At 49.9% G+C, this 15453-nt stretch overlaps 1 protein-coding gene across 3 annotated transcripts in view; it reads right to left on the reverse strand.

Annotated features, from left to right (window-relative positions):
* osbpl11 (oxysterol binding protein-like 11) overlaps nt 1-15453 on the reverse strand; it is a 92602-nt gene that overhangs the window by 71360 nt on the left and 5789 nt on the right. The window contains exon 1 of one of the 3 annotated variants that reach the window (XM_078404170.1): nt 3114-3245. The exons of the other annotated variants lie outside the window; for them this stretch is intronic. The gene's annotated coding sequence lies outside the window, so the exon portion shown is untranslated. Of the gene's footprint in view, nt 1-3113; nt 3246-15453 lie in introns of those variants that run through there. 3 annotated transcript variants of the gene reach the window in all.

Here is a 15453-nt window from a genome sequence, read left to right on the forward strand (position 1 = left end):
CGCATGTCCTCCCACAACTTCGGAGATGGCCGCTTCTCATGGTCATTCGTCATTGCGGATGTGTCCCAGCAGTTGCTGGGCGCGGACTTTCTACGGGCACATTCCCTGCTCATGGACGTCAACCGGCAGCGTTTCGTGCACTCCGTCACTTTGGAGCCTGTTTCCCTCCGCGTGGGCAACCCGGTTGTGCTGCCTGATGGGCCCCTGTCGTCCGTGGACGCTACGTTCGTTGCTACCTTTTCGAATTCCTCCGTATGCCGTTCGGACTTAAGAACACTGCGCAGGCCTTTCAGCGGCTTATGGACTGCGTGTGCCGTGGCCTGGACTTTGTTTTCGTTTACCTCAATGACATTTTGGTGTCAAGCCACTCGGGACAGGGGGCAAAGACAACAGAGTGGCCTATGCCTTGTCTAGACCCGTGGTCCACGCCGTCCTGCAAGTGGCCGATGGCGTAGACTACTCAGCGCTGGCGGCGGCCCAGTTGACAGATGATGAGATGTCTGCCTGTCGTACCGCCGTTTCGGGCCTGCGGTTGGAGGACATTGCCTGTGGCACTGGGGACCCAACGCTGCTGTGCGACGTATCCACCGGGCAGCCGCGCCCCATCGTTCCCGTTGCCTGGCGGCGCAGAGTGTTCGAGGTGCTCCACGGGCTGGCCCACCCTTCCATTCGGGCGACAGCGGCCCTCGTGACTTCCCGTTTTGTGTGGCACGGGTTATGTAACGTTGGGCATTGGGTGCGCACCTGCATCCCGTGCCAAACTGCCAAAGTACAGCGGCATTCGCGAGCGCCACTCCAAGAGTTCATCGTCCCTCGACAGCGGTTCGACCACATCCACGTGGACATCGTGGGGCCGCTGCTGCCTTCACAGGGCTTCACCCACCTCCTGATCGTGGTCGACTGTTTCACGTGGTGACCGGAAGCAGTTCCACTGCCCGACACTTCTGCTGCTACTTGTGCCGGTGCCTTGGCGGCACACTGGATTGCCAGATTTGGAGGGCCGCTCGACATTACGTCCGACCGGGGGCCTCAGTTCACCTCCGAACTGTGGTCGGCCATGGCTCACCTACAGGGAGTTAACCTGCACTTCACCACAGCGTACCATCCGCAGGCGAACGGCCTGGTGGAGCGCTTCCACCGCCAGTTCAAGGCTGCCCTGAAGGCCCGGCTCGTTGGCCCGGACTAGGTCGACGTGTTGCCGTGGGTGTTGCTGGGCGTCCGCACTGCGCCTAAAGAGGACTTGGCCACCTCCTCAGCTGAATTGGTGTACGGGGCCCCGCTGACAGTGCCCGGTGAGTTCATTCCATCTGCCCAGGGTCAGGCGGAACATCGGCCACCCTGCAACGCCTTCGGGAGACGGTGGGCAAGCTGGCACCGGTGCCGACTGTTCGGCCACTGTTCGGTTCAGTCGCATGTCCCTCCCGCTCTGCAGGACTGTCCATTTGTTTTCCTGTGCCGGGATGCACACCGGTCGCCCCTTCAGCGTCTGTATGAAGGACCATTCAGGGTGCTCGAGCGTGGCTCTACCACCTTCGTTTTGGACATGGGGGGGGGGGTCGTCCTGAGACGGTCTCTATTGCGCGGCTGAAGCCGGCGCACGTGGACATTAGCCAGCCAGTCCTACTGGCGAGGCCTCGCTCTCGAGGTCGTCCTGCGTCCCTGCCCTTATCCCCAGCATCTCCGCAGCATTCTTCGCCTGGCAGTGTGGTTCCGGTTCCTGCAACCGCCGTGGTGCGAACACGGGCTGGTCGTCTCATACGTCCCCCTGTCCGTTTCATGTCTCCGGTTCTTGGTGGGGGGGGGGGGTCCTGTGGCGGTACCCGGGGATTAGGCCACCCCCTGGATCATCCCCCTCGGTACGGGTTAGACAGGGCTGGGGGAGGGACTAGTGCTACTGGGTTTGCCTGAAGGGGCTAGAGAGAGAGACTGAAGAGAGTGGATGTTCTGTTGCTGGATTAAATTACTGTTAATACTTACCTGTCGTCTTGCCAGATACCGACCGTGTCCAGACCCACTACACTTCTCTATCTTCTACCTCGGGGATTCCTACTCCAGTTCCAGACATCCCAGTTCGGACCCAACCCACATTACAGGTACCGACAGTCAAGTCACCGTTTTTATAACAGCTCTCCGCCTGCGTTAGATACTGGCTGCGATGCACAGCACCAGCATGCTCTCACTCTGACTCTCTGGCAGCTCCGGGCCTCACTCATCCAGACCTGCAATGAACCCCAATATTTTTCATAAAAGCAGTCTGAATAAGGGTCTCGACCTGAAATGTCAGCTGCTGAGTTACCCGAAGGTATCACAAAATGCTGGAGTAACTCAGCAGGTCAGGCAGCATCTAGGAGAGAGGGAATGGGTGACGTTTCAGGTCGAAATCCTTCTTCTCCTACTCTACGACCACATTTTGCACTCCACAAGTCAAGTCAAGTCAAGTCAAATTTATTTGTCACATACACATACTCGATGTGCAGTGAAATGAAAGTGGCAATGCCTGCGGGTTGTGCACAAAAATAATTACAGTTACAGCATATAAATAAAGTTAATAAGTTACTAAACATAGCACAAAAACTGCCGAGTTACTCCAACATTTGTGTCTATCTTCGGTGTATCTGCAGTTCTTTCCTACACATTCCCTACCAATAATGTCCAGTGTCCTGAAGGGTTAGATTGGGAGAATGGGAATCGCCAGCAAGGCATACACCATTCTGATTTTGAAATGTAATCTGTTTCCATTACAATTTTGGCTTAAATTCCTTGAATGCTCCCTTACATTACCAAAGCTGTACCTTTGTCACAAAAGTAACAGCCGTATAAAAGCACCACAGCTATTCTAAGAGACTTTGGGGAGGACATAAGAGAGGAAAGATTGAATACAAACCCGAGGGTAACATTTTTCACACACAGAGCGGCAGGTAAATAGAACAAGTTGTCAGAGGAGGTAGTTGAGACAGATAGTATAATAACCATTAAAAGCCATTTGGATAGGAACATGGATCAGGAAGGTTTAGAGGGATATGGGCCAAAATGCAGACAAGTTGGACTGCGATTCAACCCACATACTAAAACTATAACATATCCATAATCGCAAAACCATTATATAAACCTACCTCTGACAGCAATTATTTGCAATCAGGAAAATCAACAAAATTTAAAGTAGACAATCCAGGTACAACTCTTGAAGTACATTTTGGACATGAAATCGAAATCCTGTGTTCTCTGGAAGGTGCTGTTTTGGTACACAGCTGGGAACTGATCTCAAGAGCTCCAGTTAATAATTAAGTCCTCCGTAAACATCACTGAAAAAAGAAAGCCATTATCATTTGCTATTTGTTGCAGTTTCCCCAAGTGTAAAATTGGATGCCACTTTTATAAGATTAATTTTGTAGATTGCAACGGTAATTCTGTGCCTAATGTACTTCATTGGCTGTAAAGCAAGATGCTTGGGATCATAAAAGACTCCACTAAGTGCACCATATTTGATTGGCATTACTAAAAAACAATTCCTACACTGGACAAGCATCAAAACAACTGATTATTTTTCAGTTCTTCAGAGGATATTTGGAAGAACATCACATTTCCTCCTGTGTAATGAACCACCATCTGATTCTTTACTATGGCTTGGTACACTCTGCCATATACTTTATTTGCTATTTCTCGGACCTCAACAACAATTTAATGGGCAACCACATTTGCTGACATATCCAGGTGTGCACTGAAAGAAACAATGGGTTGTCCATGAAGTCCTTTGATTTAAGGACACGAGTATAGCATGCAACTGTGAAACAGCACCCATATAAGGCAGCCATCTTCATTTTATCAATCTCAAATTTACTCCCTTTATCCTAATTCACCATATCCCAATTAAATGTAAATCCACACCACAGACAGGACATAGAACATTCAAAGGTATCACAAAATTTTGATGCAACTCAGCGGGTCAGGCAGCATCTCTGGAGAGAAGGAATGGGTGACAAGTTTCGGGTCGAGACCCGCCTGCCTGACCCGCTGAGTTACTCCAGCATTTTGTGGCACCTTCGATTTATACCAGCATCTGCCGTTATTCTCCTACAGAACATAGAACATTGATCAGTACAGCACATTTTAACCCACGTTTGTGCTGAACATGATGTCCAGTTAAACTGCTCTCACCTGCCTGTACATGATCCATATCCCTCTATTCCCTGCACTTCCATGTGCCTATCTAAAAGTCTTTTAATTGCTACTATTAGTTCTGCCTCCACCGCCACCCCAGCAATGCATTCCAGGTCCCCAGCACTCTATGTAAAACAAAACTTGCCCTGCACATAGTCATTAAACTTTTCACCTCTCATCTTAAAACTATGCCCTCTAGTGTTGGACATTTCTACCCTGGGAAAAAGATTCTGTCCACCCCATCGATGTCTCTCGTAATTTTATATACTCTATCAAGTCCCCCAGCAAATTCCGGCATTCCAGAGAAAACAATCCAAGTCTGTCCAACCTCTCCCTGTAATCCAGGCAGTATTCTGGATACCTCCGCACCCTCTCCAAAGCATTCACATCTTTCCTATAATGAGACCACCCCGACTGTATGCAACACTCCAAATGCAGCCCAACCAAACTCGTATAGATCTTTGTGACATCCTTCAACCAATACATTAAACCATCCATCCACACTTCTATATCACACTACCGGCCACTTTATTACAACATTGTCAAATCTGATTGTCAATGAAAGCTTAATGAGAATTAGCTGAAGGAATCAAACATTTATTGTTTCCCAATTCCTTGATTTAATACAAGTTAAATATCAACCTGCTTTTATCCATAGTTTAGAAATGATATCTATAAGCTTTTAAAAAAAAAAAGAAAATAGCAAACCTAAACTTGAATCCAATGTGAATGAATACTTCAAGCTCTGAGATACCTACCTTCTTCGCTTGAAAGTGCGTTGAACAATCCCTGTTCCAGGCATACACTGGCCCTTTCCCCGAACTCTATCTCCGCTACATTAACGACTACATCAGGGTTCCCTCCCAACATCACCCTGATCTACAAGCAGAAGGGGGAGATGAATGACTTAAGGAATTGGAGACCCATCACATTGTTGAATGTAGACTACAAGATCCTGTCTAAGGCCATCGCCAACCGGGTCAAGTCTGCTCTGGGACAGGTGATCCACCCGGACCAAACCTGTGCTGTACCTGGCAGGAAAATCTCAGACAGCCTGGTGCTGCTGAGAGATACCATTGCCTACGTGCAGGACAGACGGGTGGATGCCTGCCTGGTCAGCTTGGACCAGGAGAAGGCCTTCGACAGGATATCGCACACGTACATGAGGGACGTGCTCTCCAAAATGGGCTTTGGGGAGGGAATCAGGAAGTGGATACAACTGCTCTACACCGATATCTGTAGTGCAGTCCAAATTAATGGGTGGGAATCAGACAGCTTCCCCGTCAGGTCTGGAGTCAGGCAGGGTTGCCCTCTTTCCCCTGTCTTGTTCGTCTGTTGCATTGAACCCTTTGCCGAATCCATCAGGAAGGATGCGAGCATAAGAGGAGTGACATTGCCAGGCAGTGGGGGCACTCAGGTCAAGGCCTCCCTGTACATGGACGATGTCGCCGTCTTCTGCTCGGATCCAGGGTCGGTCCGCAGACTGATCAGCGTCTGCGACCAGTTTGAGTTGGCCACGGGGGCCAGGGTAAACCGCAGGAAGAGCGAGGCCATGCTCTTTGGCAACTGGCCCGACCGATCTTCCATCCCCTTCACCATCAAGCCTGACTTCCTGAAGGTGCTGGGGATCTGGTTCGGGAAGGCTGAGGCATGTAACAAAAATTGGCTGGAGTGGATAGCCAAGGTGGGGAAGAAGCTGGAGCTGTGGAAGCAGCGCTCCCTCTCCATCACGGGGAAAAACCTGGTCATCAGGTGTGAGGTGCTCTCGGGGCTGCTGTACTTGGCGCAAGTGTGGCCCGTCCCTCCCTCCTACGCCACGGGGATCACCCGGGCCGTCTTCCGTTTCATCTGGGGGTCGGCGATGGACCGGGTGCGACGAGCCACAATGCACAAGTCGGCAGACAACGGGGGTAAAGACGTGCCCAACGTCGCCCTCATTCTGATGGCCACTTTCGTGTGTGGCTGCATCAGGCGGAGCATAGAGCCAAGGCACGTGGGCACCAAATGCCACTACCTGCTGAGGTTCTACCTGTCCCCGGTGTTGCGAAGGATGGGCCTGGCGCAGATGCCACGCAATGTGCCAGTCAGCTGGACATTGCCGAACCATCTGTCGTTTGTGGACAGGTTCTTCCGGACCAACACCTTTGACCACAAGTCCATCGGGCAGTGGTCAGCACGGAACGTCCTGCAGGCACTGCAGGGGAATGACTCCATGGATCCTGTGGCGTGGTTCCCAGAACAGACAGCCCAGCTTGTCTGGCAAAATGCCTCATCGCCAGTACTCACCAACAAGCACCAAGACCTGGCTTGGCTGGCGGTGAGGGGAGCCCTCCCAGTCAGATCCTTCCTGCACCGCCGGAACCTCACTACCAGCGCACGCTGCCCTCGGGACGGCTGCTACGGAGAGGAAACGGTGGCCCACCTCTTCAAAGAGTGTGGATTTGCCAGGAGAGTCTGGAGAGGTCTGCAGGGGTCCCTGTCACGATTCATTCCGAGCAGCTCCGTCACAGAGGACTCTGTGCTCTACGGACTGTTCCCAGGGACGCATTCCGAGACTGACATCGAGTGCTGCTGGAAGGTCATCAACTCGGTGAAAGACGCTCTTTGGTCTGCCCGATCCTTGTTGACCTCCCAGCGGAGCGAGCTGTCCGTCAAGGAATGTTGCCGACTGGCCCACTGCAGACTGCAGGAGTACGTGCTGAGGGACGCTCTGAAGCTCGGTGCAGCCAACGCCAAGGCCCTGTGGGGGAGGACCACAGTCTAGGGTCCTTCCGCTGCTGGACATGGGGGGCAGGGTGTGGTGGAGAGAGACGCCCCTCCAAATAAGGGATATGTATGTAAATGTATGTAAATGTCTAAGTAAATGCCTGTATTGAATATGTAACCTCCGGAAATGTCGGATGGGTTTGTTTAAAAAAGATGTTTTGTAAATGATATTTATTACTTGAATAAAGTATTTTTTGATTTAAAAAAAAAAAAAAAAAAAAAAAAAAAAAAAAAAAAAAGGGTTCCCTCCTGCACCCATGCAAAACTCATGGACTTCATTAACGTCACAACTAATTTCCATCCTGCACTCAAATTCACTTGGACCATTGCCCACATCTCCCTACCATTTCTTGATCTCGCCGTCTCCATCACAGGATAGATAGTCCGTCCGTCCGTCCGTCCGTCCGTCCGTCCGTCCGTCCGTCCGTCCGTCCATCCATCCATCCATCCATCCGTTATTAAAACTCTCGGTTTGTTTGTGTGTGTATGTTTATGTGTTTATGTGTGTACCATGCCCTCTACACAGCCAAAACGGTACACCACAGCTCGACAATTTTAGGCCCACCCTACTCACCATTCTCCCGTGGTCTGAATAAATCCACTTTTGTTACTTTTCAAAACAATTTACCTAATGAACTTTAATAAATGCGCTCCCCGCCCCCCACCCCCGGAGGACCAGCGGGAGTACCGGCGCCCGTCCCGGCGTGCCCCGTGCCTGACCTTCCTCCCATGGTGCAGCGGGGCAGCAGAGACTGTGGCAGAGGATCCACAAGATGGCCGTCCCCGCCGATCGCAGCTGAGCTGCAGGAGGCTTCGGCTCCACGCTCGGCCCGCAAAAGAATTCCCTCTGGAGTCGTCTTCTCTCTGGTCCATGCCGCCGCAGATTGTAGCCGAGCTGCAGAAGACGCTTCGGCTCCACGCCCAGCCCGCAGGAGAAACAGGGCTGAGGTCAGTGCCTTTTCCCTGTACCCCCTTGCCCGCCCACAGCGGCACTCCCCGCCCGACTCCGTCCAAGGACCTGACAGTCCTTTCAGGTGAGGTAGAGGTTGACTTGCACCTCCTCCAACCTCATCTACAGTATCTGCTGTTCCAGGTGTGGACTCCTGTATATCGGCGAGACCAAGCATAGGCTCGGCGATCGTTTCACTGAACACCTCCGCTCAGTCCGCCAAGACCTACATGATCTCCCGGTTGCTAAACACTACCTCTTCCTCCCATTCCCACACCGACCTTTCTGTCCTGAGCCTCCTCCATTGTCAGAGTGAGGCCCAACGCACATCAGAGTAACTGTATCTCATGTTTCGCTTGGGCTGCTTACAACCCAGATATTGACTTTTCTAACTTTAAATAACCCTTGCTTTCCCCCTCTCCATCCCTCCCCCATCCGAGTTCTCTGACCAGTCTGACTGTCCTCCTGATTAAATTTCATCTTTGCATGCCACGTTGTCACCTCCCACGAGCTAACAATAATCTATTCTACATTTTCCTTGATCTTCGTTCCCTTTGATTTCTCTTTGTTCCCTTCCATATTATTCTCTTTGTTACCCTTCCATATTATCTGTGTCTTCCTTCTCCCCCCCCCCCCCCCCCCCCCCCCGAGTCTGAAGAAGGGTCTCAACCCGAAATGTCACCCATTCCTTCCATCCAGAGATCCTGCCTGTCTCACTGAGTTACTCCAGCATTTTGATGTCCATCTTCCTAGCTTGAGAAATCTGTTCGACTGTCAGTTTCCTGGTGTTATTTGGAGCTCACAGATGAGAATCCAGTTAAATTTCAACTTTTAGTAAATAGCGGCTATTTAATAGCCCATCAGTTAAGGAAGCCGTAGAGTTGTAGCTCTACACAATTGCTGTGCTTTCATTGGGAAGTTTTGGACAATCCACAGTAGATTTTTAGATTTAGAGATACAGTGCGGAAACAGGCCCTTCGGCCCACCGGGTCTGCGCCGCCCAGGGATCCCCGCACATTAACAATATCCTACACACGCTAGGAACAATTTTTACATTTGCCCAGCCAATTAACCTACATACCTGTACGTCTTTGGAGTGTGGGAGGAAACCGAAGATCTCGGAGAAAACCCACGCAGGTCACGGGGAGAACGTACAAACTCCGTACAGACGGCACCCATAGTCAGGATTGAACCCGAGTCTCAGGCGCTGCATTCGCTGTAAGGTAGCAACTCTACCGCTGCGCCACCGTGCCGCCCGTAATTAAATTATCCATTCCTCCTTTCATCAACTAACATTGAAAATAATTCAAATTGGGAACGTTCGTGACAGATTTTGAGCCATAATGATTCACAACAAACTGAAGCCCTTCATGAAAAATACGATTAAAAAAAAACTAAAGATGGCTGTAGCACTATTTAATTAGCCAAAATTCTGCTGCCACTGCAAAATAATCTGCTGGTGCAATAAAACAAACTGGCTCTCACTTCCCTTCCATTGTGAGTGTTATGGATCTAACAGACTTTGATGACCATGGATAACTTGACAGATTTACTGATTAGCTTGCATATATTTAAAAAAGACAGCCAAGCAATAATGACAGATTCCAATAACAGTGTGTGCCGAACTGAAAGGCCTGCAGTTTTGAGGTTTTACCTCCTTCAGGGTTAACAATTTGTTAATGCAGCAACAAGCAGACATCCAGAAGGGAGTGGTTCACAGCTGACTGAGTGAGGGCTGTGTAAAATATAACACTATCAGTGCCAACACAAAATCCCACACTGACAAAGTGGACCTCCATTTTCAATGAGAAAGCAGCTTTGCAAACACAAAGAAACGGAAGTATTTATTCATGACTTTGTGTGGACTATAATTCACCAGTAAAGATTGCTTACTCCAAGGGACAAAAAGAAAAAAATTAAACTCGGAGATAACACAGAAGCAAAATGAGACTTCTTTTGATCCATTAAAGTATTAATTCACAATTTTTAAAAATTAATCCTGATAATCCATTTTTTACTACCACCATGACATTCTGCAGCGACCCATTCACCAAAACAATTTAATTATCCAAAACAAACATGTCCAACATTGGAACATAAAAAGCCCCCATTATTAGTCAGTAACAGGAGTGTCAATGTAAAATTCAAATAAAACACACAGTGCCCTCCATAATGTTTGGGACAAACACCCATCATTTATTTATTTGCCTCTGTACTCCACAATTTGAGATTTGTAACAGAAAAAAAATCACATGTGGTTAAAGTGCACATTGTCAGATTTTATTAAAGGGTATTTTTATACATTTTGGTTTCACCATGTAGAAATTACAGCTATGTTTATACAGAGTCCCCCATTTCAGGGCACCATAATGTTTGGGACACATGGCTTCACGTGCCTTTTTTAATTGCCCAGGTGTGTTTAAATGCCTCCTTAATGCAGGTATAAGAGAGCTCTCAGCACCTCATCTTTCCTCCAGTCTTTCCATCACCTTTGGAAAAATGTATTGCTGTTTATCAACATGAGGACCAAAGTTGTGCCAATGAAAGTCAAAGAGGCCATTATGAGACTGAGAAACAAGAATAAAACTGTTAGAGATATCAGCCAAACCTTCGGCTTACCAAAATCAACTGTTTGGAACATCATTAAGAAGAAAGAGCACTGGTGAGCTTACTAATCGCAAAGGGACTGGCAGGCCAAGGAAGACCTCCACAGCTGATGACAGAAGAATTCTCTCTATAATAAAGAAAAACCCTCAAACACCTGCCTGACAGATCAGAAACACTCTTCAGGAGTCAGGTGTGGATTTGTCAATGACCACTGTCGGCAGAAAACTTAATGAACAGAAATACAGAGGCTACACTGCAAGATGTAAACCACTGGTTAGCCGCAAATATAGGATGGCCGGATTACAGTTTGCCAAGAAGTACTTAAAAGAGCAACCACAGTTCTGGAAAAAGGTCTTGTGGACAGATAAGACGAAGATTAACATATATTAGAGTTATAGCAAGAGCAAAGTCTGGAGAAGAGAAGGAACTGCCCAAGATCCAAAGCATACCACCTCATCTGTGAAACACGGTGGTGGGGGGTGTTATAGCCTGGGCATGTATGGCTGCTGAAGGTACTGGCTCACTTATCTTCATTGATGATACATCTGCTGATACAGCCACATCCTCTCTGCTCAAGTTCAAACAAATGCTTCAAAGCTCATTGGCCAGCAGTTCATTCTGCAGCAAGACGATCCCAAACAGACTGCTAATGCAACAAAGGAGTACATAAGAGCACAGGAACAGACCCCATACAGAGAAATAACCCTCATCATAACTGACCATGGAGAGGGAATGGTGTCCATTATTGCCGATTGTCCGCTATAACAGAGTATGGCGGAAAAAATATATATATTGGGAAAACAGCCAATAAACCTACACTAAACAAGACACACAATAAACAGGAATGGACACAAAATACATAATATCCACTATAAAGGAGGTCTGTAATAATGAGGGTAGACGGTCGTCCTATCTATACAAATTGAGAGCTTAGATAAAATAAAATCCAAAACTGTGACACCATACGCACATCTGTACAAAATATAAACCAGACCATGAAATGATAGTGTACTCGATATACAACTTAGCTATCTGCGCAACATAAAAGAACAAGGAATCGGTACATAAAAATAATGCACAGTAAACAAGATAATCGCTGTTAAAAGCAAACCTTTCTGCAGCCAGAACACTTAGCCAGTCCCTCAAACACTTTCCCGCTCTTATCTGAAAACTCATATGATGCATTAAAGCCTCAGGAATCACCAAAACATTCTTGAAGTCACCTTTGTGTTTTCCTGGCCATGTACTACTGCTTCAATACCAAACTAAAATTAGAGCTCTGCTTTTGTCCATGGTTGTGCCAAAGTAAATCCTCGGAGATCTGAAGGTTCCCCACAAGGATATATGAAGGAAAGTGAAACAAAGCTGTGTACAACTCATAGAAACAGAAAATAGGTGCAGGAGTAGGCCATTCGGCCCTTTGAGCCTGCACCGTCATTCAATATGATCATGGCTGATCCTCCAGCTCAGTAAACCTGTACCTGCCTTCTCTCCATACCCCCTGATCCCATTAGCCACAAGGGCCACATCTAACTCCCTCTTAAATATAGCCAATGAACTGGCCTCAACTCAGTACAGGCTGGCTGTAGGCACCTCCATTAGCCAACGCAATATCTTTACAGGGATCTGCAATACATCGTATGTCCATCCTCTCAAATTGCCTCAACGGGCATCAGAAACATAAAATTACAATTTATAGAATTGTACAGAAGAAGTAAATGTTATTAAAAACTGGTTCCACAGGTTTTCAGAAATTTGCCTATCGTAAATTGCATCTTAGCTGCTCCCTTCGCTCTGCAGTTCATGTTTAAGATGCAGCTGGTATCTAGCAGTTTAGACTTTAGAGATACTGTGCAAAAAACATGGCCTTGTGCCCACAAAGTCCGCACCAATCAGCGATCACCCCATACACGTGCACCATTCTACACACTAGCGTGGTTATAATTTTACCAAAGCCAATTAACCTACAAATCTGTATGATTTGGAGTGTGGAAGGAAAGCAGAGCATCTAGACAAAACCCACAGCGTCACAAGAACGTATAAACTCCAAACCCCTGCCGTTAGGATCGAACCCTGATCTGTGGCGCTGTATGGCAGAGTGTTGCGCCACTGCCACCCCTCAAGTTTAGGGAAAATTATGCTACACATGTACAAAAAGTAAAAGAAATTTAGCAAATGTCTGTTTTGAAGTGAGATACGAATTAAGGTTCCTTCCTCTTCTAAAATAAATGCCTCAAGACTTAAGTACTTACTGACCTTGTTAATGTTTAATGGGACTTTACAGTACGTCCTTGCACAAGCCAACAAGCTTGCAGTTTATATTGCTTCAAATTTCCAACAAAGAATATGAACAACCCAATATCAAAAAAACATATGGTGAAAAAAAAAACTTAAGCCAATACTAAAGCAGCCTGCCAGAGGTTTGCCTAGTTGGGTTTTGAGCTACGATGTTTGAGGAAAAAAGGAAAGTTGAAAGGAGATGGGAACTATATTCTGCACTCTGTATCTTCCCCTCTGCTCTAGCTATTGTACTTGAGTTTGACTTGATTGTATTTATCTCTGGTAGCAGGCCGGGATATTCCCGGTAGGCAGCGGGCCGGGACACTCCGGGCAAGCAGCGGGCCGGGACACTCCCTGCAAGCAGCGGGCCGGGACACTCCCTGCAAGCAGCGGGCCGGGACACTCCCTGCAAGCAGCGGGCCGGGACACTCCCTGCAAGCAGCGAGCCGGGACACTCCGGGCAAGCAGCGGGCCGGGACACTCCGGGCAAGCAGCGGGCCGGGACACTCCGGGCAAGCAGCGGGCCGGGACACTCCCTGCAAGCAACGGGCCGGGACACTCCGGGCAAGCAGAGAGCCGGGACACTCCCTGCAAGCAGCGGGCCGGGACACTCCGGGCAAGCAGAGGGCCGGGTCACTCCGGGCAAGCAGAGGGCCAGGAAACTCCCGGTAAGCAGTGGGCCGGGACACTCCGGGCAAGCAGCGGGCCGGGACACTCCCTGCAACCAGTGGGCCGGGACACTCCCTGCAAGCAGCGGGCCAGGACACTCCCTGCAACCAGCGGGCCGGGACACTCCCTGCAACCAGCGGGCCGGGACACTCCCTGCAACCAGCGGGCCGGGACACTCCCTGCAACCAGCGGGCCGGGACACTCCCTGCAACCAGCGGGCCGGGACACTCTCTGCAACCAGCGGGCCGGGACACTCCCTGCAACCAGCGGGCCGGGACACTCCCTGCAACCAGCGGGCCGGGACATTCCCTGCAACCAGCGGGCCGGGACATTCCCTGCAACCAGCGGGCCAGGACACTCCCTGCAACCAGCGGGCCGGGACACTCCCTGCAACCAGTGGGCCGGGACACTCCCTGCAAGCAACGGGCCGGGACACTCCCTGCAAGCAGCGGGACGGGGCACTCCCTGCAAGCAGCGGGCCGGGACACTCCCTGCAGCCAGTGGGCCGGGACACTCCGAGCAAGCAGCGGGCCGGGACCGCTCGGGCAAGCAGGCCTTCACGACCGATGTGGATCGCTGACGCAGGACCTGCCCGGTAGTCCCGGCTCACCCGTCGCGGTCTCCAGCGGGACTAGGAACCTGCCTGAAGGCTCGTCAGTCGACTGGGAGTGGGAACCCGCCCAAAGACGAGGCACTCGGAGGGCTGGGACTCGGACACGAGGACCAAGGACTGGTAGGAGGGTGAACCGGGGTAATGCCTCTGACATGGCTATCTTATCCTTTGAACGTTAGCCACAATGTGTGCAGTATGAAGAGCACCGTGGAATGTGTCAACACCTTGCAATACCTGGCCATGGACAAGGCAGATGAGACCTTTATACAAAAGTGTGGGTTGCCACATCTCTGCACTATCGGAGTCGGCTGCGATGGTGGCCCCATGGACTGCTAGCATGTTCGGGAGGCAATGACTGTCGCGTCTTCGGCCTGGGGTGGGAACTTCAAAGTCATTGAAGTCAGGAAGATGGTTCGGGGTAGTGGATGTAATGTACCGTAACGCTCCACTCCAGCTGATCAATGTGTGCACCTCGCCTGCGTGGAGCAAGCTGCTGGCCGATCTACTGCGGCTCCCACACTGCTGGCGACATCCCGGCCGGTCGTTCTGGCCGGTGACTTCAACTGCTTCATCGATGCGGCTGGATGATCCAGTGGTACCGACAACAAACTGGACAGCACTTCCAGGCTCCTAATGGAAACGGTCAAAGGTACACAGCTGCGCGATGCCTTTAGCAACCTTGCCGGTGGATCTCAGCAGCAATTCACCTAGTCGAGACCGGATGGCGCAGACCCGTCCTGGATAGACTTCCACTTCATATTGAAGGGCATCACGGTCAGACACACAGATTCTTCTCTGACCACTGCCTCCTTTGCGTTTCCTGTCACCTACAGGAGGCAAGCAGGGGGACGTGGAAGTTAAATATCAAGCTGTTGACCCCAGAAAACATTGAGGAGCTAAAGAAGAACTACGCAGGTTGGAGAACCATGCAGCCACTCTGACTCCCCGACACCCTGCTGGGAAGCAACCAAGGCGAACATCAAGGGGTTCTCCATCCACAATGGTGTTCAGAGCAGATTTGCAGCAACTCCTCCCCCTGCAGTCGAGGGGGGTGGATGTGAGGGAGGAACTCAGAGAGTGGAAGAGCTGGCATGCCTCAGAATCCTCCAAGATCATCTTCCGATCCAGAGTCAGCCACATGGAGCAGGATGAGACGTGCTCACTCTTCTTCTTCCAAAAAGGTTCACTGGTGGAGCTCAGTGATCCACAACATTAAGGAAGAGGACGGCTCAGTAACATCCTCGTAAAGGTCATTTTGAAGATTTGCAGATCCTTCAATGCTGGTTATATGACAGAGAGGCCTATGCTTCTGGCTGGCAGCATGTTAGATTCCATGGGGAAGGCAGTATCACCCTCATCTACAAGCAGAAGGGGGAGAAGGATGATATCAGTAATGGAGACGCATGTGGCT

Source organism: Rhinoraja longicauda, chromosome 8 (assembly GCF_053455715.1).
Source record: "Rhinoraja longicauda isolate Sanriku21f chromosome 8, sRhiLon1.1, whole genome shotgun sequence".
Taxonomy (NCBI): domain Eukaryota; kingdom Metazoa; phylum Chordata; class Chondrichthyes; order Rajiformes; family Arhynchobatidae; genus Rhinoraja; species Rhinoraja longicauda.